This window comes from Adiantum capillus-veneris, chromosome 9, assembly GCF_014529385.1.
Source record: "Adiantum capillus-veneris isolate H3 chromosome 9, ASM1452938v2, whole genome shotgun sequence".
Classification (NCBI taxonomy): domain Eukaryota; kingdom Viridiplantae; phylum Streptophyta; class Polypodiopsida; order Polypodiales; family Pteridaceae; genus Adiantum; species Adiantum capillus-veneris.
In genome coordinates this window covers 574,617-598,401 of record NC_140939.1, presented here as the reverse complement: position 1 = coordinate 598,401, position 23,785 = coordinate 574,617, and the positions used below count along the sequence as shown (strand labels likewise).

The following is a 23,785-nucleotide window of genomic DNA, read 5'->3' as shown; positions in this document are numbered from 1 at the left end:
TGTAGCGCGGATAATGTGTCGTGCTCTCTACAGTGGGTGGTCCTCAGTGCAATGTGCGTGACAATCTCACTCAAACAAACTGAACAGAAAGGAAACAATAGCCATCGACAGAGCTCACAAAGACACAACAGCAGACCAGAACATACGACTCGACTATCTCAAAGACTGATACAGACTCTGGCGTGGCAGCACACTAAGCTCCAGCCCAGGACTCACAGGTACAATGGGGGTGTCGAGGCTCAGATGTGCAGGGATGGTGAAGCAGTGCTCTGTGCATAGACTCACTCTAGACGACTACGTACAAGATAATGCAACTGGCCCAAAACGACTACTCATATGTACAGCCATAAAGAGCCACCAACAGCTCATAAATGTCCAGTCAGCTAAGTCTATCTCCAAACTGAGTGGTGGTGGTGACCTAGCCACGATGTCCACTAGACCACTGTCGGTACCCTGCCACGTATCACCTCCCAGCCCAAAAGGGTCCATCTAGTGTGAACCAGACCAAGTGTAACTAACTGTCCAACTGTCTGTCTGTCCTGTGAAGTGACACTGTAGCCCTGCTACAGGTTGCCCGCCACAAGACTGGTCACCGTCTCGGTGACCCAAACCCTGCAATGAAAGGAGTAGCAAGTAGTGCGGTCCAGTCATCCAAGAGAAAGTATCGTCACCACTGCCGCACCGGAAGTCTCGACGTCCAGGGGAGCCATCAAATCGATCGTGTAACGCTGCGGCTGCTGGACTATGTTCTGAACAAACTGGCTCCCTGTGGTTGGAGCAGCCACCTGCTCCACAGCGGATGGAAGCACCTGCCCTGAAGTGTACTCGAGACGCCTAGTGACACAACCATGGCGGTGTGCACCAGCAACACCGTCACAGCAAGGAACGCTCTGTGGTACCTGACCTTGAGGCCCCGGTGAAGTATAGTACTGGACTGGGGGCTGCGTATACGATCCCAAGCATTGTTGAGAGGGACCTGCTGATGCTCCTGCATACCCTGCAGGTGTCGGGACCTGTGTCCCTGGCTGTGTGTACGATCCCAAGAACTGCTGAGTGAGACCTGCTGCTCCTGCATACCCATACCCTGTAGGAGTCTGTACCTGAGTCTGGACCGTGTCCCTGGCCCAATCCATCTGTATCCCACAGGAACCTGTGTGGACCTATTACCATACAAAAGCATCTCTTGGAAGCCTGATAGCTGTGCTCTTAGGTCGTCAATAATCTTTGACTTAATCTTCAATGCTTGTTGTAATACGAAAATCGTAGCATCTCTATCTGCGAAGGCACTCTCGGCGACTCTCAGAGATCCTTCCATAGCTGCATATGTGGCGAAGTGACGCTGGTGCGTGGCGGCTAGCTGCTCCGCACCTAGTTCTATGGTGGCAATAGCAGCCTGTGAGTCCTGAAGTAACTTCTCAGAAAGCTGAAACAGAGAAGTAGAGTCGAGCATCCCTGAAGATCCCTCAAATGCATGGGATGCTGTAGGACGTGTAAGTGGCACAGCCTGCGAGCTAGGAGGTGGTATAACTAGTGTGGTAGGTACCTCTGAGATGGTTATTGTAGATGGAGAGTGAGATATGTTGACTGGAATATGAGTGAAGATGGGAGAAGAAGGGAGAGGATCATGTAAGGTAGCAGCGGCCACCCTGCTCTGAGAAGGGGTGGAAGTAGAGACTAGTGCTGGTGCTGTAGACACTGATGCTGCTGGCACAGTAGAACTAGGGGTAGAGGTAGATGGAGTGTCACTAGGAAGACGCGTCACCCTAGTCTGTTGGCTCTCTGAAACTGGCAAGGAGAGTAAAGACTGCACTGTATCCTTCGCCACTTTTGCCTTTATCTTCTTCCTCTTGGTAACTGTAGGGTCAGCCTGAATGCTTACAGATTTTCTTTTCCCTTTCGAGGGTTCCTGTGGATCTTCAATATTTATGACCCATGCCAAAAGAGGTGCTGCAAAACATTTCAAACTTAACTACACCGATTGCACTTGGGCCCGAAATCTTTTAGCCCTAGACTGCAATGAGGTGAAGAGAATCTGGTGGAATCCATAGGGAATGGTGTGGATTAAACAGTAGAGGCCGTCGTAGTGGGAGAAGATAGTGGGAAGATCACTTTTTTCTTTATCTTATTTGGCTTCTCTAGCGAGAAAGTAATACCTGAAGATTGCCAGAATCCGTTTGCTCCTTTCATAGTTTGGGTGATCTGAACTGAGCAGTTCTTGACATGCTTGAATTGTGGCATCCTTGGATAGCTTAGAAAAAGTGCGTGTAGCCGGCTTCACAGATGGAAAGCTAGTCATTCCCATGGCCCTCTCAGCTGTCAACTTGTGGCTCCTTACTTTGGGAAAATCCTTTAACATTTGATGTATCATCTCCACAGGAACATTGTTAGGTAGATTGGCATCAGCCAATGCTGTGAGACCTAGAGTGTGCAGCTGAGCATTGGAAAATACCTCGCTCAGAGATGGTCGAGGCTGTTGTAAATAAAAATCCAAAGAGAATGCGGTGCGATTTTTGGATGTTGCAGGCCCCTTGATTATATGACTCATGATTGGCTGTTTCCCTTTCTTTTGAGCTGTTCTTGTATGGTCCTCTTGATCACTCGAAGCATCTGACTCGGAGTGTGCTTCTGACTCAGAGGGAGAGTCTGCTTTGTAGCTTTCATCACTTGGATCGCTGGAAGTTATGTCATCCAAGCCGTGGCTACTGCTGGCTGACATCTCTTCACTCTCTCATTCCTCTGATGCCTCAGCCACAGCTTTCTTCTTTCGCAACAATTCTTTTTTGCTGCTACCACCTTCTGATGTCTGTTTCTTGCTACCTCCTACCATAGTGAGTACAATTGAAAGAGTTTGTCAGGTGCGAGATCCCGACAGTAGAAAGAGGTTGATGTAGGGAGCAGTAGATTCTATAGACGTTTCTGAGTATTCTGGTTTCTGGTATGTCTGAGATTTGTGGTACGTTTTTGAGCCAAAGGGAATAAGGAGAGGGTAGATAGGTGCAAAGGAAGAGAGAGGGTGGATAGGTGCGAAGGGCAGAGAGGGTAGGGGCCAGGTACAGAAAGGTAGAGGCTAGGGGGTGGGTAGAAAGCCAACGGAAATAAGGAGAGGGTGGATAGGTACAAAGGGCAGAGAGGGTAGGGGCCAGGTACAGAAAGGTAGAGGCTAGGGGGTGGTTATGGGCGAGGGCGTGGGTAGAGGGTAGGGGCGAGGGAGGGTAGGGTAGGGTAGGGGCGAGGGAGGGTAGGGTATGGGCGAGGGTAGAGGGTATTGGCGAGGAGGTGGGTAGAGGGTAGGGGCGAGGGAGGGTAGGTTAGGGGCAAGGGGGTGGGTAGAGGGTAGGGGCGAGGGGTGTAGGGTAGGGCGAGAGGGGGTGGTTAGAGGGGAGGGGCGAGGTGTGTAGGGTAGGGGCGAGGGAGGGTAGGTTAGGGACGAGGGGGTGGGTTGAGGGTAGGGCGAGGGTAGGTAGGTTAGGGGCGAGAGGGGGTGGTTAGAGGGTAGGGGCGAGAGGGGATGGGTAGAGGGTAGGGGCGAGGGGATTGTTAGGGTAGGGGCGAGTGGAGTAAGGGGAGGGTAGGGGCGAGAGGGGGTGGGTAGAGGGTAGTGGCGAGGGGGTGCTTAGGGTAGGAGCGAGTGGAGTAAGGGGAGGGTAGGGGCGAGGGTTTAAGGGGAGGGTAGTTCAAGAATAGGAGGGTAGGGACGAAGGAAGTAAGGCGAGGGGTTAGAGTAGGGTAGGGTCAAGGGGGTGAGGGAGAGTAGGACGCTAGGGTTGAGTAGATTGTAGGGGCGAGAAGTTGGGTAGAGGGATAGGGTCCAAGGAGACAGTAAGGTGCAGATAACCGAGAAGAGAAGGACGCAGTGGGCAGATACAAAGAGAAGACAAGTTTAGTTTCGCAAGCAAGCTTTGGAGCACAAGAGTACAGAACTCTAATGGCCCCTTCTTGCCTCTAGAAAACTAGCTGCACTGCTAATGGGACCAAAGGTTTTCTGTTGCTAATGGAATTAAAAGTTTTTTGACATAAACTCTACCATTTTCCTCACATAGACATTATTGCATTGTGAGCCTCATCAAGTTTTTGATTACATATTGTTCCCTGTCTCAATCGCCATCTAAGCACATACCCCTTGTTCAAACTGAACAAAACCACGACTTTTGGAGACTCCCGAACTGGAAAGACCTTAGTACTTAACGGCAAATAACACTGAGGATAGAAACAATTAGAGGAGGAGTGATTGGACTGTAGAAGTTCACGACAATACCCAATTACCAAGACTTAGTGGAGAAAAGATATTGTAGCAAGCTACAGTGTCACTGCTACAGGACACAGTTACAGTTAGTACAGTTGGTCTGGTCTGTTCACACTGGACGGACACTCTGGGCAGTAACACGTGGCAGGCGAATGGTGGCCTAGTGGACATGTGGCCAGGTTACACTTAGTTGGCTAACAATTATGAGCCGTTGGTGGCTCTTTATGATTGTATCTATGAGTAGTAGCCGTTGGGTCATTATCATTATCTTTTATAGATGGTCGGGTCATCGTCGTGGTAGCGAGTCTTACACAGAGCACTGCTTCACCATCCCTGCACATCTGAGCCTCGATACCCCCATTTTGTACCTGTGAGTTCTGGGCTGGAGCTGAGTGTGCTGCCACGCCAGAGTCTGTACATGGTTCTTTGAGGTAGTCGAGTCCACATGTTCTCGTCCACTGTTGTGTCTCTGTTGTTCTTTTGTTATCCATTGTTTCTGTGTTTCATTCTGTTTGAGTGAGTTTCCATTTGTTTGAGTGAGATTGTCACGCACATTGCACTGAAGGGCACCCACACTGTAGAGAGCACGACACATTATCCGCGCTACAGTTGCTCTCATTTTGGCGATCACGGTGGGATCTCAACTAAAGACTCACTCTGTTGAGTAGCTGTTTCTTCGCCTCACCTGTGCAGCCTGTTGGTCTGGTCCAATTTCACCCTTGACAGCTTAATCTAGCTGGTCTAGTCTCTCGCCTTGCTGGTCTGGTCCTCTCTCGCCCTAGTCCACCCAGTCCTCGTCCTCGTCTAGTCCTTCTCGTCCCTGGTCTAGTCCTTCTTCGTCCTGGTCCAGGACAGGTGGTCTACTCACTCGCCCTGGTCTAGTAGAGTCTAGACCAATGTTCAGCCAGGTGAAGGTTGTCTTGCCCAAGTAAAGGTCTGCTTGCCCAAAGCTTGGTGGGGTTGGCGGTTACTGCACGACACATACAAGGAGGTCATTGGAGCGTCAAAGTGCACTACTGAGTCCTCTGAAGTACTACCACAGACGGCGTCAACCCTTGGTGCCCAGTAGAAGCATATTAACCCCATCACCCATACCTACTCATACGGCTACCTCCATTCCTTCGACCGGTTCTACATCCTCTAGGTCACCTTCTCCGGTAAGGCTCTCCCCCATTTTGTTACAACAAACTAGTGAGCAACACACTCAGGAGCAAGAGGCCATGGAGGAGCTCACAAGTGTTCTGGCAAAGGTGAACATCAAGTTCCCTACCTTTAAAGGTCTCTCCACAAAAGATGCAGACGACCATGCTCGGAAGTTTGTCTCTCTTTGCAGAGGTCGTGGCCTCAACAGAGAAGACGCATACCTGGTGCTCTTTCCGTCCACCTTGGATAGTCTTGCAGGTAAATGGTACAGTAAGTTTGCTGAAAACCACTTTACTACTTGGACCATGTTAAGACAGCAGTTCTGTGAAGCTTTCGGACCAGGGGATTATCAAGAGAAGATTCTAGATGAGTTGGCCAGCCTGTTGCTCCAGCCCAAGGAGACATTTGCAGAGCTCATGATCAGAACAAAGTCCCTGGTTGCCAAGCTGCCTCAGCAACCAGGGGAATTCATGGTGAAGAAGTGGGTAGAGAAGGCTCTGCCTAAGACTTCTCAACAAAAGCTCAAAGAAAGTCTCCGTCCGGAAGCCAATCTGGAGGACTTTGTTGCTACTGCTACTAGAATAGACGGAGCAAGAAGGCAGTTCACTGACTCTCCTCAGATAGATACTGCCCCTATACTCGTGGACAGTCCATCAGACCCCTTGACTTCTTTACGAAGGGAATTGGAAGCCCTAATGTTACAGCGGGCCCTTCAAGAAGAGAGATCCTTCTCTCTAAGACATGAGAAGCCTCCACATCAAGAGGCTTATGATCAACTTAAAAGAGAGTTAGAAGAGCTCAGGTCTCAGCAGGAGACTAAGGCTATGGTATGGTGTAGTTCATGCCGCTCTCCAGGACACCTTCCACAGGACTGTCCCCTTCGCTCTTATCGCCACTTCTGCGAAAAATCCGGTCATGAAGATAAGGATTGCTACTATATAAAGGGATTGCACAAAATACAGCAAAGTCTTGGTCCTACTTTCCAACAAGGGGTAGCACCAGCATCCAACATGGTTTCCCACTACGGCCATCCCAACTACATGCCACCTTTGCTCAATACCCCTGCTGTCCAAGGGATGTCAAGTACTTTCCCGACTCAGTTTTTATAATGCTAATGCCACCTCAACCCCTCAGAGCTTCTACACTTCAGTCTCCATCTCCATGCAGCAACCACCTGGTCCCCCGTTTCGTCCTTCCAATCGGCCCATACTCTGCTACAGATGCGGAGAATATGGGCATTATCAGAGCAAGTGTCCTTTACCTGAGGGGTCCCCTCCTTGTCGTCATTGCCCTCATTCGGAGGATCCCTACAGTAAGGATTCTCCCACGCAAAGGACATCCACGTCTTCAGGCTCGACTCAGAACCAACAAGATTTCACCTTCCCGAAGATAAACTTGATTACTGTGAACACCGTGCCTCAACCATCACCTGCTACTCATGTGGTTAAGCCACTGCAAGTGGAGGAGCCTGCTGGTCTCCTTACTCGGGCACAAAGAGCAGCTCTTTGTCTCAGTCTGCCCACAGGTCCACCTCGCCAGTCCCCACTTCCTCAATCTGGTCTACCTGACCCAAAGGATGAGTCCTTCAAGATTGCTCGGAGCAAACCAACTTCTCTGTTATCTGACATTGATGGAGCCTTCTTGGAAGCAGTGGCTGACTTGGAACAGATTAAGGTCCCAAAGGGAGCCCAGTTCGAAGGTGCCAAGCCCACAGCAGAAGCCATCTTGAAAAATACTTTTCAGCAGGTGTCACTATACGACATGCTAAGGCTCGACGCAACACTCAGAAGTGACACCCTGTTAGTCATTCAGTCTCTGTACCCGGGGGTTGGGCCTAGTGGCGGGCACCTCCCTGTACAGCCCTCAGAGTCTTATTTGATTTCCTATCCAACTGCTCCCCTCACAGATTATAAAAGTCCTCGTCTCACTGTATCTATTCTTGGGCACCAGCTATCCGACGTCATCGTTGATGGTGGATCTGGAATCAATTTGATGCCCGAATTCACTATGATGGCCTTAGGTCTACAGCCTACCCGACCTGCTCCTTTCACTGTTACATTGGCCGATCAGAGAACAGTCTACCCAGTGGGCATAGTCGACAAGGTGCCTCTGAAGGTACAAGATTTCACTTTTAACTTGGATTTTGTGGTAGTTATTCTTCCCCAGTTAGAGGGAGGTTATCCCTTGCTGATTGGTACGCCATGGTTGCGACATACGAAAGCACTTCACGACTGGGAAAACGACACCATGTGGATACATACTCCTAGCTCTCCAATGCAACAAATTCGTCTCGAAGGAGGTATGGATCCGGTCGTTCAGCATAGCTCTCTGTCAGTAGAGTCCAACCCTGACTTGGAGCAGCCGGTCCCTACTGATGGGTCCGATGAAGACTTACTGCAGTGGTTAGAAGCTACCTCTTCGATGCCATGCTATGTAGTCTCTCTTCAACCTTTGCCAACAAATTCACCCTCTCCCCCTGATCCTACACCTGAAGCCAACACCCCGGCTCCTTCCTTAGCCTTTACTCCATCTGACTCTCCACCCATGCCTGAGCACTTTGAGGTATCTGAGGATTTACCATTCGCAGAGCTTCCATCAGGATGGTTGCAGGAAGAGTATGCTGATTTCAACATTGATCAGACGCCAGCTCATAATGTCCAGAAGCTCAGAGAGGCGGCACGGTCTTCTCTCCCTGACGCAGCCTCGCCCACTGCACCGCCTGACGCAGTCAGAGAGGTCAACCAAGGCGGCCTTGACAACCATCAGCCCATCTTCTATGCCGCTTGGTTATGGGATCACCCTGCTCTACTCGACCTGGTCATCTCTTTCATGCGCTCTTTCAAGGATGTGTTTGCATGTTCTTACCTCGATTTGGAAGGAATCCCAGCAGAGCTAGGAGTCCACACAATTCCTCTGGTTGAGGGCGCTAAGCCAGTCAGAGGACGGGCTTACAAACTGAATCCCAAGTATGCAGAAGCGGTCAAAATCGAGTTGGAAAAAATGCAAGAAGCAGGTATTATTGTACGAGTAGAGCACTCAGAATGGTTGTCCCCTATGGTTATTGCCCTAGAGAAGCAGTCCAACAAAATTCAAGTTTGCGTCAACTACTAAGCTCTGAATAAGGTCACATCCCGGATGGATTTCCGACCCCTTACACAGAGAGTCCTCGAAGATGTCGCTGGCCATGTACTGTACAGTTTTATGGACGGGTTCAACGGCTACAATCAGTTAGGAATACATCTTGACGACGAAGTCAAAACAGCTTTTGTGACTCCCTGGGGTATTTTCATCTACACTAGAATGTCTTTTGGGCTTAAAAATGCACCGCCTTCTTTCAATCGCATAGTATATCTCATCTTTTGTACTCTGCTTACTGATCACCTTCGCATATTCATGGACGACTTTTCGACCTTCTCGGGTGCTCAATGTTCGACCCTAGTAGAAAATCTAAAGGAGCATCTTGCTCAGCTCTCTGCAGTCTTCCTCAGGTGCAGAGAGGCACGTTTGAAGCTCAATACGAACAAGTGTTATTTTTTGGTCACCGAGGGCACACTGTTGGGCCATGTGGTGTTTGGTCAAGGTTTAGCACCTGACCCAGAGAAGATAGTGGCAATCTTGAAGTTACCTCCTCCCATAAATCCCAAAGGTGTTGAGAGCTTTGTGGGCCACACCGGCTGTCATCGCAGGTTTATACGTATGTATGCACAGGTGGCTCAACCATTGACCCGGCTCACCAGTGCTGTTGTTCCCTTCCAGTGGTCAACATGTGAGGCTGAAGCATTTGCATACCTCAAAAAACGCCTCACTGAAGCGCCTATTCTAGTTGCCCCAGATTGGGCCCTACCTTTTCATGTGCCTACAGATGCCAGTCTCCTGGCTGTGGGTGCTGTGCTGACTCAGCCTAGCAAAGAGTTCAACTTGGATCGCCCTGTACATTATGCTAGTCGCCTGCTCACCAAAGCAGAGCGCAACTATAGCACCACAGAGAGGGAAGGTTTGGCTATAGTGTATACTCTACAAAAATTTCGTCACTATTTGCTAGGGGTCCACTTCACAATTATTACTGATCACCATGGCTTGCGCTATCTGCTTAATAAGCCACAGGTCGCAGGTCGAGTATGGCGATGGCTCCTCCTATTCCAAGAGTTTGATTTTGAAGTGGTACTCCGTCCTAGTAACCATCATGTAATAGCTGACCACCTCTCTCGCATTCACACAGGTGAAGAAGCTACCGGGATTGCGGATGACTTTCCAGATAGCAGTCTTTTTAAAATCGATACAACACCGGAATGGTACGGCGAGGTCTTACTGCAGAAGAGGTGATTGCTGTTGAAGTCCAGTCCTTTCACTCTGATTGGGGGCCAGCTCTACAAATCGGGACCAGATGGTGTTCTGAAGCGTTGTGTCTCTCCTCATGAGGTGGAGCATATTCTGGAGGATGCCCACAATGGTCCCACTGGTGGCCATTACCCTGGTCACATCACTGTCCAGAAGATTCTACAGAGTGGTCTATGGTGGCCCTACGTTTTTAAGGATGCAATAGCATATTCTAAGGTTTGTGATGTGTGCCAGCACTGTGGACCGAAGCCAAGTAAGCAATCCAACCGTCCTCTGCAGGTCTCGATGGCGTTGCTACCTTTTGAGAGATGGGGCTTGGACTTTGTGGGTCCAATATATCCCCGGGCTCAACCAAGTAATCGCAAATATCTGCTAGTGGCTACAGTCTATGCAACAAAGTGGACAGAGGTACTGGCGACAGTAGGCAATACAGTAGCCAAATTTTTATATGAAAATATTTTATGCAGATTTGGATGCCCCTTAGAGATCACCAGTGATGGGGGCAGTCATTTTGTCAATGACATGATCTCAACTTTGCTGGCCAATTACAAGATTTTTCATCGCAAGTCGTGCTCTTAGTACCCTAGAGCCAATGGGCAGGCCGAGAGCACTAACAAGGTTCTCATCGCCCTACTGCGGAAAGCATGTCATCTCCATCTAGCATCGTGGGCTCAGGCTGTGGATGGCACTCTTTGGGCATACCGCACATCTTTCAAAGCAACAACGAATCACACGCCTTTTCAACTCGCTTTCGGTTTGGAAGCCATAGCTCCATTTGAGTTCAACTCCGGATCCCCTAGGGTGGGCAGTCTGCGTGCAAGTTGGGGCATGGAATCTGCTTCTATATCCCGTCTCACCTTAGTGGATGAAAGCCACCGTTTAGCTTCACATGCTCTGCAAGTGGAGCAACTTCGTCGCAAAGCGTGGCATGATCGCCACCTCAGAAAATCGAAAATAACGCAAGGCACACTTGTGCTACTCTATCGAGCAAAATATTTGAGAAAAGCAAACAAGCTGGTTCCAGCTTGGCAAGGGCTCTTCGTGGTGGAAGAGATTTTACCACAGTGGGCAGTCCAGTTAGTCACTCTAGAAGGTGTCTCCCTACCGTTAGTAAATGGATCCAGACTCAAGATTTACCGTCACTAGAGCTGACTTGCCATCATCACCGGCCCTGGTGATAGTATACTTCATTGAATATGGTGGTATTATCCCTTCATCAGTAGCCTTATTATTGTTCCTCTTCATGATTCACGACTTTTCCACCTTCTCTGGTGCTCAATGTTCGACTCCAGTAGAAAATCTAAAGGAGCATCTTGCTCAGCTCTCTGCAGTCTTCCTCAAGTGCAGAGAGGCACGTTTGAAGCTCAATCCGAACAACTGTCATTTTTTGGTCACCGAGGGCACACTGTTGGGCCATGTGGTGTCTGCTCAAGGATTAGCACCTGACCCAGAGAAGATAGTGGCAATCTTGAAGTTACCTCCTCCCATAAATGCCAAAGGTGTTCAGAGCTTTGTGGGCCACACCGGCTGTCATCGCAGGTTTATACGTATGTATGCACAGGTGGCTCAACCATGGACCTGGCTCACCAGTGCTGCTGTTCCCTTCCAGTGGTCAACACGTGAGGCTGAAGCATTTGCATACCTCAAAAAACGCCTCACTGAAGCGCCTATTCTAGTTACCCCAGATTGGGCCCTACCGTTTCATGTGCATACAGATGCCAGTCTGCTGGCTGTGGGTGCTGTGCTGACGCAGCCGAGCAAAGAGTTCAATTTGGATCGCCCTGTACATTATGCAAGTTGCTTGCTCACCAAAGCGGAGCGCAACTATAGCACCACAGAGAGGGAAGGTTTGGCTATAGTGTATGCTCTACAAAATTTCGTCACTATTTGCTAGGGGTCCACTTCACAATTATTACTGATCACCATGCCTTGCGCTATCTGCTTAATAAGCCTCAGGTCGCAGGTCGAGTATGGCGATGGCTCCTCCTATTCCAAGAGTTTGATTTTGAAGTGGTAATTGGTCCTGGTAAGCATCATGTAATGGCTGACCACCTCTCTCGTGTTCACACAGGTGAAGAAGCTACCGGGATTGCGGATGACTTTCCAGATAGCAGTCTTTTTAAAATCGATACAACACTGGAATGGTACGGCGAGGTCTTACATTTTCTATCTACTGGGCTGTACCCAGAGAAGGCATCTCCACTGCAGAAGAGGAGATTGCTGTTGAAGTCCAGGCCTTTCACTCTGATTGGGGGCCAGCTCTACAAATCGGGACCAGATGGTGTTCTGAAGCGTTGTGTCTCGCCTCATGAGGTGGAGCATATTCTGGAGGATGCCCACAATGGTCCCACTGGTGGCCATTACCCTGGTCACATCACCGCCCAGAAGATTCTACAAAGTGGTCTATGGTGGCCCTATGTTTTTAAGGATGCAATAGCATATTCTAAGGTTTGTGATGTGTGCCAGCGCTGTGGGCCGAAGCCAAGTAAGCAATCCAACCGTCCTCTACAGGTCTCGATGGCGTGGCTACCTTTTGAAGATGGGGCTTGGACTTTGTGGGTCCAATATATCCCCCGGCTGAACCAGGTAATCGCAAATATCTGCTAGTGGCTACAGACTATGCAACAAAGTGGGCAGAGGTACTGGCGACAGTAGATTGCACCGGCAATACAGTAGCCAAATTTTTATATGAAAATATTTTATGCAGATTCGGATGTTCCTTAGAGATCACCAGTGATAGGGGCAGTCATTTTGTCAATGACATGATCTCAACTTTGCTGGCCAATTACAAGATTTTTCATCGCAAGTCGTGCTCTCATTACCCTAGAGCCAATGGGCAGGCCGAGAGCTCCAACAAGGTTCTCATCGCCCTACTGCGGAAAGCATGTCATCTCCATCCAGCATCGTGGGCGCAGGCTGTGCACGGCACTCTTTGGGCATACCGCACATCTTTCAAAGCAACAACGAATCACACGCCTTTTCAACTCGCTTTCGGTTTGGAAGCCATAGCTCCATTTCAGTTTAACTCCGGATCCCCTAGGGTGGGCAGTCTGCATGCAAGTTGGGGCATGGAATCTGCTTCTATATCCCGTCTCACCTTATTGGATGAAAGCCGCCGTTTAGCTTCACATGCTCTGCAAGCGGAGCAACTTCGTCGCAAAGCGTGGCATGATCGCCACCTCAGAAAGCCGAAAATAACGCAAGGCAAGCTAGTGCTACTCTATCTGGCAAAATATTTGAAAAAAGCAAAGAAGCTGGTTCCAGCTTGGCAAGGGCCATTCAGAGTAGAGGAGATTTTGCCACAGGGGGTTGTCCAGTTAGTCACTTTGAAAGGCGTTCCTTTGCCACTGGTAAATGGCTCTCGGAGCAAATGCTTTTACTCCTCTGAGTAAAGTGTGCAACTATTCCGCAAACTATTCCGCCATTTGTAGGTTCTAGGTCCCATCTCTCTCCTCCCCACTATCTTTCCATCAGAACGGGTGTTCTGTTACTGTCTCAGTTTCTGCTATGTCTGTAAGTTTCCGCCTTTCCTTGAAGATATCTTTTCTCCACTAAGTCTTGGTAATTGGGTGTTGTCGTGAGCTTCTACAGTCCAATCACTCCTCCTCTAATCGTTTGTATCCTCAGTGTTAATTGCAGTGTTAATCTTTCCAGTTCGGGAGTCTCCAAAAGTCGTGGTTTTGTTTAGCTTGAACAAGTGTAGTTGCTTAGATGGCGATTGAGACAGGGATCACATGTAATCAAGGACTTGGACTTGATGAGGCTCACAATGCAAAACTCTCTATGTGAAGAATATGACGGAGTATGTCAAAAATCTTTTGGTCCCATTAGCAAGCAGTGCAGCTAGTGTTCTAGCTATAGGAAGGAGCCATTAGAGTTCTGGAGTTTTGATTCCAAAACTTGCTTGGTTGCTTGAGAACCTACACTTTTCTTCTCCTTGCATCTGACCACTTGTCTTCTCCTTGCATCTGACCACTGCGTCCTTCTCTTCTCGGTTATCTGCGCAGCCTTTACTCTCTCCCTGGACCCTATCCGTCTACCGAACCTCTCGGCCTACTCTCCGTCACCCCCTCGACTCTAACTTACCCTAACCCCCTCCCCTTAAATTCTCGACCCTACCCTCCCCTTACTCCCCTCGCCCCTACCCTCCCTAAAACCCCTCGCCCCTACCCTCCCTCCGTCTCCTCGTCCCTACCCTACCCCACCCCCTCTCGTCCCTACCTTCTAAGCACCCCCTCTCGCCCCTACACTCTACCACTCGCCCCTACCCTGTAACCACCCCTCTGGCCCCTACCCACCCTCACCCCCTCGCCCCTACCCTATTGCATTCGCCCCTACCCAGTTCCCTATTGGATTCGCCCCAGCCCAAGAAAATTCGCCCAGGCCTTATTGGATTCGCCCCAGCCCTATTGGATTCGCCCCAGCCTCGAATCACTTACTCGCCCCTACCCTATTGCATTCGCCCCTACCCTATTACAGTCCCAGCCCTAACTTCATTCGCCTCTAACCTCTTGATTTGCCCCTACCTACCCAATCGTCCCTATACCCTAAACTCGCCCCTACCCCTTTGATCCACCCTTACCCAATGCACCTAGACCCTAACCCATCTGCCTAGCCTCAGTCGAATCTTCTCGCCCAGCCCCATCCTACTTCGCCCCAACTCACCTTCTATTGAGCGCCTCTGCCTAGCCCAATCCCAAATCGCCACTGGCTGTTCCCCTACTTGAGCAGCTCCCTACCATCACCACTACTAGCGTTTTTCGTCCCAGGGTTTCTATACTCCACCTGGTCTACTAATCTGCTCACTGTTTTTCATCCACCCGGACCTCACCATGGCAGAAAGTAGCAAGAGATTTTCTACTAGGGTCGAACATTGAGCACCCGAGAAGGTCGAAAAGTCGTCCATGAATATGCGAAGGTGATCAGTAAGCAGAGTACAAAAGATGAGATATACTATGCGATTGAAAGAAGGCGGTGCATTTTTAAGCCCAAAAGACATTCTAGTGTAGATGAAAATACCCCAGGGAGTCACAAAAGCTGTTTTGACTTCGTCGTCAAGATGTATTCCTAACTGATTGTAGCCGCTGAACCCATCCATAAAACTGTACAGTTCATGGCCAGCGACATCTTCGAGGACTCTCTGTGTAAGGGGTCGGAAATACATCCGGGATGTGACCTTATTCAGAGCTCAGTAGTCGACGCAAACTTGAATTTTGTTGGACTGCTTCTCTAGGGCAATAACCATAGGGGACAACCATTCTGAGTGCTCTACTCGTACAATAATACCTCCTTCTTGCATTTTTTCCAACTCGATTTTGACCACTTCTGCATACTTGGGATTCAGTTTGTAAGCCCGTCCTCTGACTGGCTTAGCGCCCTCAACCAGAGGAATTGTGTGGACTCCTAGCTCTGCTGGGATTCCTTCCAAATCGAGGTAAGAACATGCAAACACATCCTTGAAAGAGCGCATGAAAGAGATGACCAGGTCGAGTAGAGCAGGGTGATCCCATAACCAAGCGGCATAGAAGATGGGCTGATGGTTGTCAAGGCCGCCTTGGTTGACCTCTCTGACTGCGTCAAGCGGTGCAGTGGGCAAGGCTGCGTCAGGGAGAGAAGACCGTGCCGCCTCTGTGAGCTTCTGGACATTATGAGCTGGCGTCTGATCAATGTTGAAATCAGCATACTCTTCCTGCAACCATCCTGATGGAAGCTCTGCGAATGGTAAATCCTCAGATACCTCAAAGTGCTCCGGCATGGGTGGAGAGTCAGATGGAGTAGAGGCTAAGGAAGGAGCTGGGGTGTTGGCCAACTCTTGCAAGGGAGACTTTTTCCCCCTTCTATGGTGTGTTATAGGCTCACCCAGGCCGACGGTGTCCATCAAGGGACCCTCTGAAGGATGGTGACCAGAGACCGGTCCACTTGGTTCTGGCGCACCTGGCTGACTGGGATTACTGGCTTCAGGGGTAGCTTCAGGTGCAGGATCAAGGGGAGAGGGTGAATCTGTTGGCAAAGGTTGAAGAGAGACTACATAGCATGGCATCGAAGAGGTAGCTTCTAACCATTGCAGTAAGTCTTCAACCGACCCATCAGTAGGGACCGGCTGCTCCAAGTCAGGGTTGGACTCTACTGACAAAGAACTATGCTGAACGACCGGATCCATACCTCCTTCGAGACGAATTTGTTGCATTGGAGAGCCAGGAGTATGTATCCACATGGCGTCGTTTCCCCAGTCATGAAGTGCTTTCGTATGTCGCAATCATGGCCTACCAATCAACAAGGGATAACCTCCCTCTACCTGGGGAAGATTAACTACCACAAAATCCAAGTTAAAAGTGAAATCTTGTACGTTTTGAGGCACCTTGTCGACTATACCCACTTGGTAGACTGTTCTCTAATCGGCCAATGTAACAGTGAAAGGAGCAGGTCGGGTAGGCTGTAGACCTAAGGCCATCATAGTGAATTAGGGCATCAAATTGATTCCAGATCCACCATCAACATGACGCCGGATAGCTGGTGCCCAAGAATAGATACAGTGAGACGAGGACTTTTATAATCGGTGAGGGGAGTAGTTGGATAGGAAACCAAATAAGACTCCGAGGGCTGTACAGGGAGGTGCCCGCCACTAGGCCCAGCCCCTGGGTACAGAGACTGAATGACTAACAGGGTGTCACTTCTGAGTGTTGCGTCGAGCCTTAGCATGTCGTATAGTGACACCTGCTGAAAAGTATTTTTCAAGATGGCTTCTGCTGTGGGCTTGGCACCTTCGAACTGGGCTCCCTTTGGGACCTTAATCTGTTCTAAGTCAGCCACTGCTGCCAAGAAGGCTCCATCAATGTCAGATAACAGGGAAATTGGTTTGCTCCGAGCAATTTTGAAGGACTCGTCCTTTGGGTCAGGTAGACCAGATTGACGAAGTGGGGACTGGCGAGGTGGACCTGTGAGCAGACTGAGACAAAGAGCTGCTCTTTGTGCCCGAGTAAGGACACCAACAGGCTCCTCCACTTGCAGTGGCTTAACCACATGAGTAGCAGGTGATGGTTGAGGCACGGTGTTCACAGTAATCAAGTTTATCTTCGGGAAGGTGAAATCTTGTTGGTTCTGAGTCGAGCCTGAGGACGTGGATGCCCTTTGCGTGGGACAACCCTTACTGTAGTGATCCTTCGAATCAGGGCAATGACGACAAGGAGGGGACCCCCCAGGTAAAGGACACTTTCTCTGATAATGACCATATTCTCCGCATCTATAGCAGAGTATGGGCCGATTGGAAGGACGAAACGGGGGACGACGTGGTTGTTGCATGGAGTTGGAGGCTGAATTGTAGAAGCTCTGAGGGGTTGAGGTGGCATTAGCATTATAAAAACTTTGAGTCGGGAAAGTACTTGACATACCTTGGACAGCAGGGGTAGTTGGAATGGCCTTAGTGGGAAACCATGTTGGGTGCTGGTGCTCACCCCTGTTGGAGAGTACGACCAAGACTTTGTTGTATTTTGTGCAATCCCTTTATATAGTAGCAATCCTTATCTTCATGACCCGAATTTTCACAGAAGTGGCAATAAGAGCGAAGGGGACAGTCTTGTGGAGGGTGTCCTGGAGAGCGACATGAACTACACCATACCATAGCCTTAGTCTCCTGCTGAGACCTGAGCTCTTCTAACTCTCTTTTAAGTTGATCATAAGCCTCTTGATGTGGAGGCTTCTCCTGTCTGAGAGAGAAGGATCTCTCTTCTTGAAGGGCCCGCTGTAACTTTAGGGCTTCCAGTTCCTTTGTAAAGAAGTCAAGGGGTCTGATGGACTGTCCACGAGTACAGGGGCAGTATCTAACTGAGGAGAGTCAGTGAACTGCCTTCTTGCTCCCTCTATTCTAGTAGCAGTAGCAACAAAGTCCTCCAAACTGGCTTCAGGACGGAGACTTTCTCTGAGCTTTTGTTGAGAAGTCTTAGGCAGAGCCTTCTCTACACACTTCTTCACCATGAATTCCCCTGGTTGCTGAGGTAGCTTGGCGACCAGGGACTTTGTTCTGGTCATGAGCTCTGCAAATGTCTCCTTGGGCTACCGCAACAGGTTGGCCAACTCATCTAGAATCTTCTCTTGATAATCACCTAGTCGGAAAGCTTCACAGAACTGTTGTCTTAACATGGTCCAAGTAGTAAAGTGGTTTTCAGCAAACTGACTGTACCATTTATCTGCAAGACCATCCAAGGTGGACGGAAAGAGCACCAGGTATACGTCTTCTCTGTTGAGGCCACGACCTCTGCAAAGAGAGACAAACCTTCGAGCATGGTCGTATGCATCTTCTGTGGAGAGACCTTTAAGGGTAGGGAACTTGATATTCACCTTTGCCAGAACACTTGTGAGCTCCTCCATGGCCTCTTGCTCCTGAGTCTATTGCTCACTAGCTTGCTGTAACAAAATGGGGGAGAGCCTTACCGGAGAAGGTGACCTGGAGGATGTAGAATCGGTCGAAGGAATGGAGGTAGCCGTATGAGTAGGTATGGGTGATGGGGTTAATATGCTTCTACTGAGCACCAAGGGTTGACGCCGTCTGTGGTAGTACTTCAGAGGACTCAGTAGTGCACTTTGACGCTCCAATGACCTCCTTGTATGTGTCATGCAGTAACCGCCAACCCCACCAAGCTTTGGGCAAGAAGACCTTCACTTGGGCAAGACAACCTTCACTTGGTTGAACATTGGTCTAGACTCTACTAGACCAGGGCGAGTGACTAGACCACCTTTCCTGGACCAGGACGAGGAAGGACTAGACCAGGGACGAGAAGGACTAGACCAGGACGAGGACTAGGTGGACTAGGGCGAGAGAGGACCAGACCAGCAAGGCGAGAGACTAGACCAACTAGAGTAAGCTGTCAAGGGTGAAACTGGACCAGACAAACAGGCTGCACAGGCGAAGCGAAGAAACCAGCTACTCAACAGAGTGAGACTTCAGTTGAGGTCCCCACCGTGATCGCCAAAATGAGAGCACCTGTAGTGCGGATAATGTGTCATGCTCTCTACAATGTGGGTGCCCGTCAGTGCAATGTGCGTGACAATCTCACTCAAACAAATGGAAACTCACTCAAACAGAATGAAACACAGAAACAATGGATAACAACAGAACAACAAAGACACAACAGTGAACCAGAACATGTGGACTCGACTACCGCAAAGAACCATGTACAGACTCTGGCGTGGCAGCACACTCAGCTCCAGCCCAGGACTCACAGGTACAAATGGGGGTGTCGAGGCTCAGATGTGCAGGGATGGTGAAGCAGTGCTCTGTGTAAGACTCGCTACGACCACGATGACCCGACCATCTATAAAAGATAATGATAATGACCCAACGGCTACTAATCATAGATACAATCGTAAAGAGCCACCAACGGCTCATAAATGTCAGCCAGCTAAGTGTGACCTGGCCACATGTCCACTAGGCCACCATCCGTATCCCTGCCACGTGTCACTGCCCAGAGTGTCCGTCCAGTGTGAACAAACCAGACCAACTGTACTAACTGTAATTGTGTCCTGTAGCAGTGACACTATAGCCTGCTACACTTAGAGGAAAGGCAGAAACTTACAGACATAGCAGAAACTGAGACAGTAACAGAACACCCGTTCTGATGGAAAGATAGTGGGGAGGAGAGAGATGGGACATAGAACCTACAGATGGCGGAATAGTTGCAGACCCTTTACTCAGAGGAGTAATAGCACTTGATTCTGGAGCCATTTACCAATGGCAAAGGAATGCCTTCCAAAGTGACTAACTGGACAGCCCCCTGTGGCAAAATCTCCTCTACTCTGAAGGGCCCTTGCCAGGCTAGGATCAACTTCTTAGCTTTCTTCAGATACTTAGCTTGATATAGTAGCACCAGCGAGCCCTTCATTATTTTCGGCCTTCGGAGATGGCGATCATGCCACGCTTTGCGACGAATCTGCTCGGCTTGGAGAGCATGTGAAGCCAATCTCCTGCTTTCTTCTAACATTGAGAGTCGCGAGAGGTTTGCTGAAGCACTCCCAACTGACACGAACGCTTCCCACTCTTGCTGAACCTGAGTTGAACTCATATGGTGCAATTGCCTCTAAGCCAAAAGCTAGCTGGAATGGGGTGTAGTTAGTGGTTGCCTTGAAAGAGGTGCGATAAGCCCAAGCTGTGCCGAGGATAGCCTGAGCCCAAGAGGTTGGATGCAGATGACAAGCTTTCTTAAGAAGCGCGATTAGCACTTTGTTAGTGCTTTCAGCCTGCCCATTTGCTCTAGGATAGTAAGAGCAAGATTTGCGATGAAAAATCTTGTAATTTGTGAGGAAAGTGGAGATCAAGTCGTTGACAAAATGACTACCTCGATCACTGGTGACTTCTAGAGGGCACCCAAACCTGCAAAAAATATTTTCATACAAAAATTTTGCGACAGTGGCGGTTGTGTAATCGATGGTAGCAACCACTTCGGCTCATTTCGTTGCATAATCTGTTGCTACCAAGAGATACTTACAATTGCCTGGTTGAGGAGATGGAGTAACTGGACCAACAAAGTCCAAACCCCATCTCTCAAAGGGCAACCACGCCATAGATACATGGAGAGGGCAATTTGATTGCTTGCTAGGCTTAGGTGCACATCGCTGACATCACAAATCTTGACATGAGCAATAGCATCTCGAAATATATAAGGCGACCACAAGCCCCTCTGTAAGATTTTTTGTGCCGTGATGTGACCTGGATAGTGGCCACCAGTAGGACCACTGTGTGCATCCTCTAGAATGTGGTCTACCTCATGAGGGAAGACGCACCTTTGCAGCACACCATCTGGCCCTGATTTATAGAGCTGTCCACCAATCAAAGAGAACGGTCTAGATTTCAGTAAAAGTCTTCTTTTTTGCAAAGGAGAAGCATTCTCAGGATATAGGCCAGTAGAGAGCAGATGTAACACATCTCCATACCATTCTGAGGTTGTGTCCACCTTAAAAAGATGACTGTCAAGAAAATCATCATCAACCCCAGTATTAGGCTCACCTGTGGGTGCGAGAGAGATGGTCAGCCATGACGTGCCACTTGCCTGGACTAAGAACTACTTCGAAGTCGAACTCTTGGAATATGAGTAGCCATCTCCACACTCGTCCTGCAACTTGGGGTTTATTTAGAAGATAGCGTAGCGCATGATGATCTGTGATGATAGTGAAGTGAACCCCTAACAAGTAATGACGAAACTTTTGTAAAGAATACACCATAGCCAAACCTTTCCTTTCTGTGGTGCTGTAGTTGTGCTCTGCTTTGGTGAGAAGGCGACTTGCATAGTGAACAGGGCGATCCAGGTTGTACTCTTTACTAGGCTGAGTCAGCACAGCCCCCACAGCCAACTGACTGGCATCCGTATGCACATGAAAAGGAAGAGACCAATCTGGAGCCACTAAAATAGGTGCTTCAGTGAGGCACTTTTTGAGGTATTCAAATGCTTCAGCCTCAGGTTTTGACCATTGAAAGGGTATTGTAGCACTAGTCAGTCGGGTCAATGGTTGAGCCACCTGTGCATACATCCGTATAAACCTACGATGATATCCTGTGTGGCCTACAAAGCTCTGAACACCTTTCGGATTGATAGGAGGTGGTAACTTCAAGATTGCCACGATCTTCTCTGAGTCTGGTGCTAAACCTTTGGCAGACACCACATGGCCTAGAAGTGTGCCTTCAGTGACCAAAAAGTGACATTTGTTAGGATTGAGTTTTAGCCGTGCCTCTCTGCACCTGAGGAAGACAGCAGAGAGCTGAGCGAGGTGTTCCTCTAAATTTTCCACTGGGGTTGAACATTCAGCACCTAAGAAGGTCGAAAAATCGTCCATGAAGATGTGAAGATGATCCGTAAGCAGAGGACAAAAGATGAGATACACCGGTCAATTGAAAGAAGGTGGAGCGTTTTTCAACCCAAAAGACATTCTAGTGTAGATAAAAATACCCCAGGGAATCACAAAGGCCGTTTTCAGCTGATCACCTGGATGGATGCCCAACTGATTGTATCCACTAAACCCATCCATGAAACTGTACAATACATGCCCTGCTACATCTTCGAGCACATGCTCAGTGAAAGGTGTTGGGAAACCATATGGGATAGTTACCTTATTCAAAGCACGGTAATCTACGCACACACGGATTTTGTTGGACTGCGTCTTAGGCGCTATCACCATGGGTGATAACCACTCAGAGTGCTCCACAGGTACAATGATCCCTGCCTCTTGCATTTTTTCCAACTCTTACTGCCTCAGCATACTTTGGGTTGAGCTTGTAAGCTCGGCCTCTTACAGGCTTAGCCCCTTCAACCAGAGGTATAGTGTGGACACCCAATTCTGGTGGGATCCCCTCCAAATCCTTGTAGGACCAAGCAAAAACATCCTTAAAAGAGTGTATGAAAGAGACTACCTGATTGAGTAATGCGAGATGCTCCCATAACCAAGCTGCTAAGAGGACATGCTGAGGGTTGTCAGGGTCGCCCAGGATGACTTTTTTGACAGGGTCAGGAGGTGTAACTTTGGAGGGTACTTCAAGAGTTGAAACATGAGCTGCCTCTTGCAGCTTCGAGACATCATGTGCCGGCGTTTGATCGATTGGAAACTCCGCATACTCTTCTTGTAACCATCCAGGCGGAAGCTCATCGAAAGGTAAATCTTCAAACACAGACATAACCGGGTGCTTTAGAGTGGGCGGGGCATCCGACCTGGGAGATGTTAGAGGAAGGGGGCAATCATTGGCGAGTTCATGCAGAGGAGATTTTTTCCCCCTTCGGTGATGTGTGATAGGTTCCCCGAGGCCGACGGCTTCCATAGGAGGATCATCTTAATCTTGAGAATTTGGGAATGATCCACTTATTGCTTGGACTGGTCCACTGTCTGCTGTAGGACTACTGTCTAGTGTAGGATTTGTGACATCTGTGTCCGCCTGAGGAGTTGAAAGAGAGAGTGTTACCGGCACATGTGACTTTTGAATAGAGACCATATAGCATGGCATCGAGGCGGTAGCTTCCAACCACTGCAGCAGGTCGTCGTCATACCCGTCAGGGGGGGTGGGCTGCTCAGGGTCGAGGTTGGACTGAACTGACAATGAGCTGTGATGAACCACTGGATCCATACCTCCTTCGAGCCGAATTGGTTGCATGGGGGAGCCAGGAGTATGTATCCACATGGCGTCGTTGCCCAAGTCATGAAGTGCCTTAGTATGTCTCAACCATGGTCGACCAATCAGCAAAGGAAATCCTCCCTCCACCTGAGGAAGACTGACCACCACAAAATCCAAGCTAAATGTGAAGTCTTGTATCATCAGAGGCACCTTCTCTACTATGCCCACAGTGTAGACTGTCCTCTGGTCTGTCAATGTAACAGTGAATGGAGCAGGGCGGGCAGGCTGCAAGCCTAAAGCCAACATAGTAAATTATGGCATCAGATTGATCCCAGATCCACCATCCACTATGACGTGTAATGGAAATGGCCTATGAACTTTGAGAGTAGCGGAATTAGGAAAGTAGGTGAAGCACTTTTAAGAGATTACTTTGTGAGCATAGCGGGTGAGCTTAATTGATGGTAGCAACATAAACGTGGTACTTAGTTAACTTGGCATGAACAATATTTTTGCAAGAGAGAGAGTTTAGAGAACATGACAATAGTTGAGGACCGGATTCATATGGAGCCGGTCCCCCCTCCAATAGGCATTTGTATTATAGTTTCTCTCATCAAGAGAGACTTGGTACAATACATTTTTGTGTTCCTTGTGACCTTGGTGATGCAATGAAGATGGAAAGCTTCATGCATCACGAACATAACATAACATAAACTTGAAGAAAGCATTAACTATCCCAAGCCTCAGTCCCAAGGCCTCAAACACCTTCGAAGGTGGAGAGAGCTAGCGGGGAATGAGGATAGGGAAGAGGAAGAAGAAACATTCCATAGAAGAAAGAAGTAGTTCCTCACGTATCATTACTCTTCTTGCTAGCATACATAATAGCGTAGTAATGGAGATGGAGAAGATGGCAAGCTTAACCATTGAAGCATGACTCTTGATTGGATTTGCATTCCATAGCTAAGAGTGTTGATGTA

At 49.0% G+C, this 23,785-nt stretch overlaps 1 protein-coding gene across 3 annotated transcripts in view; it reads right to left on the bottom strand.

The window, feature by feature from the left end:
• LOC147450014 (C2 domain-containing protein At1g53590-like) overlaps positions 1–23,785 on the bottom strand; it is a 189,893-nt gene that overhangs the window by 55,010 nt on the left and 111,098 nt on the right. The window lies entirely within an intron of this gene.